Source organism: Pteropus vampyrus, unplaced genomic scaffold (assembly GCF_000151845.1).
Source record: "Pteropus vampyrus isolate Shadow unplaced genomic scaffold, Pvam_2.0 Scaffold129, whole genome shotgun sequence".
NCBI lineage: Eukaryota > Metazoa > Chordata > Mammalia > Chiroptera > Pteropodidae > Pteropus > Pteropus vampyrus.
Genome location: NW_011888910.1, coordinates 4,652,395 through 4,655,482, shown reverse-complemented (window position 1 = coordinate 4,655,482; position 3,088 = coordinate 4,652,395). Strand labels below are relative to the sequence as shown.

Genomic DNA, 3,088 nt, shown 5'->3' with positions numbered 1-3,088 from the left:
TAACAAACAGCCCCAAATCTCAGTGGTTTAAATGATAGTTTTATCTCTTGCTCTTGCTACCTGTCCATCTTGAGAGCAGGTATGTCTGCTTCACATTGTCCTCACCCTTTGTTGGGAGGATGAAAACAGGACCATATGAAACATCAATGATGACTGAGGCTCAGGGAAAGAGAGGTGGTGACTTATTTCCTGGCTCTTACAGGTTTCTACCTGGAAGTGGCATACGTAATTTCTGCTCACATTTCATTAGCCCAAATGTGTCACAATGTTTGAATTGACTGCATTTCATGTAAAATGACTGAGAAATCCTGGAAGTGATTCTATTAAAATGATTTTGGCCTCTAAGCAGAATGGAGCTCAGAGTAGAGAGGAAATTGAATTAAAGAGAAGTGAAAATGTGGTCTTTCTTACACCTTTGAGTTTTACGCCCTGTGATATTTGGACCTGCTAAACGTGTAAACCTCCTAGCACAGCATCTTACAGGGAATGACTGTCCTATAGATGGATGATATCATTGTTCTTTATTCCCGCCTTACTCTAAAATTTGGTTCTTGTTCCACAGCTTCCAGATTGGGAACTCGAGATATAGCAGCCAGGCTTTTATGGAGAGGAGAGTGCTTGGAAGAAAACTTCTGTTTATAGAGTCACGAAGCTGGAAAGTCCTGTGAGACCTCAGTCACGCATGTCTTCAAACATGGAGACAGGACCTCACTGAGCACCTTCCATGATTTTCTTTGTCTTTATCACTCTGACAAACATGTCTACCACTGAAGTTTCAAAAGCATAATGCATTTGATCTCACCTAAACTCCCAAATGAAAAAGCAATTCCAGCATCATTTGTTTTCTAAATGCAGATTGAGAAACTAAAAATGACATTTTCCTTCAGTACAGGGTTTGGGAAACTCTGGTATAAGATGATCTCTAGAAACTGAGTGGAAAGGAAGCTTCATGCGAAAGTTGGCTCCAGTCCTGGCCTATGACCGCCTAGGCAGTGTGGTGGCGGTGGTCATATCTATGGGTGAACCCTTATTCTGTCTGGACTTTGATTTGCTTGTATGCAACATGAGTGGATTGAACTGATGATCTCCTAAGGTCGCTTCTGTTTTTAGCATTCATTTGAGACTACAGAGGCCAAGCAGAAGGTAGACAAAAGTGGAAGAAGACAAGGAAATGAGAAAGGAGAAAAAAGAGAAGAGGATGAAATGAAAGAGAAGTCTGAGGAGCAGGAAAAATGGGGAGAGAGAGGAAAACCAAATATTGCATTTGTTGAGAATAAAAGTTGTGCCTTGACATCTTGTACCTTTAATGGAGGCTTATTAAATGATGGAACCACAGCTGAGTAAAGAGCCCTCAGCAATGCATCTCAAAATAGAAGTTTTGGTATTTATTTGGAAGACATTAATTTCATTTTCCAGGGAGAATTTTCGGTAAAAAGTTTATGTGGTCAATTAAATTCTTATCTTTCAACGTATCTGCCTAAAAGCTGTAAAAATAATAATATCTTATATTTCCTATGAGCCAGCAATTTCTGAGGACATATATTACCTAATTCAGTCATCATGACAACATTATGAAGTGAGTACTAATAAAATCCTCATTTACCCATTATGCATGCTGTGGCCCAGAGGTTAAATCATTTGTCCAGAAAGAAGACAGAGACACCAAAATTCGCATCAAGGTCTGCTTTATCCTAAAGCCTGTGTTCTTTATCTCTGGCCTCCCAGTCCGTGACTCTGGTAACAAGAGAGACAGTTACAGAGGAGAGCTCACCCTGCCTCACACCCAAGCAACAAAGACAATTTCTCCACCTCCTTCTCCTTCAGCTGCATACCTTTTGTCTTTGTCTTCTTCCTGGTCTTTCTTTTCATCTTCTCCATCTCTGTCTCCTCCCCCACCTCTTTTATCTTTTCCATGTTTTGGAATAGGCACTACGCTTATATTGTTCAAAAATCACATCGATAGGGAAGGCGCGCGTGGAGAATTTTTACTTTTACCCTGCCCATCTGCATGCTCCCGTCTTCCCCCCAGCTGTCTGCTATTGTTAGTTTCTTTGGTAACCCTTCAATCTTTCTTTATGCAAACCCAAGAAAATAGAAATGGGTGTTTTTATTTTCTACTTTCTTACCCCAAAGTTAGCATACCAAATTATATAGCACTTCTCAATTTTCTGATTTTACTTAGCAATGTGTCCAGGAGATATTTTGATTTTGATTCACAGTGAGCTACTTCATTCCTTTTTACAGTTACAGGCTATTCTATTGTGTAAGTAAATAATAGGTTTATTTAGCCAGTTTTTCAGACATGGACACTTGGGTGGTTTCCACGTTTTTTAGTGTTACAATGCTATAGAGAATAATCTTGTCATACGTCAGTTCCTACTCACAGATGTAACCCCCAGGAGTGGGATCACTGAGTCTGAAGGAAAATGTATTTGAAATTTTGATGACTACTGCCTTCAGTGAGGGTTGTACTGGTTAGCGGTTCCACTGAGACAGAACAGCAGCATCTGCCTCCCTAGCGCCTAGCCAACAGAGTGTTTGGTCAAACTTTTGGAATTTTTCCAATCTGACCCAGGAAAAATTGTACCCCGGTGTAGTTTCAGTTTTCATGTCTCTGATTATGAGCACTTGCAAGTATTTAGGACCATTTATATTTCTTATTCTGTGAACTGCCATGACCTTTGCCCATTTTTCAGTTTGTCTCGTGGTCTTTCTCTTTTTCATCTCTGAGAGCTCTTCATATATTTTAGAGAAAGACACTTTTCTGTTTCATGAGCTACGAATATTTTCCCTAGTTTTTGTCTTTTTTTTCTCCCTGCTTTGTGTTGTGTTTGGTTTTGTTTTCTATATAGAAGTTGTTATTTACAATTAATTTTTTCTTTTTGGCTTCTGAATTTTGAGACATAGTTAGATATGCCAGTCAATTCCAAGATTATTCTATTCAATCTAAGTCCAAACAAGAAGTAAATGGCGCACTCAAATTAGGATAATTCAAGAGGGTTTATATACAAAGGGATTAATTACAAGGACATGGGCAAGTTTTAGGGTCCTTCCAAGAAGCAGTGCATGAATCAGAGCTTAGCGGCAA

The 3,088-nt window shown here is 39.3% G+C and overlaps 1 long non-coding RNA gene across 2 annotated transcripts in view; it reads left to right on the top strand.

Annotated features, from left to right (window-relative positions):
* LOC111744194 overlaps positions 1 to 1,611 on the top strand; it is a 44,045-nt gene extending 42,434 nt beyond the window's left edge. For both annotated transcript variants that reach the window (XR_002782046.1, XR_002782047.1), the window contains one exon: positions 563 to 1,611. This is a non-coding gene — a long non-coding RNA (uncharacterized LOC111744194). The remainder of the gene's footprint in view (positions 1 to 562) is intronic.
* Positions 1,612 to 3,088: the final 1,477 nt, after the last annotated feature.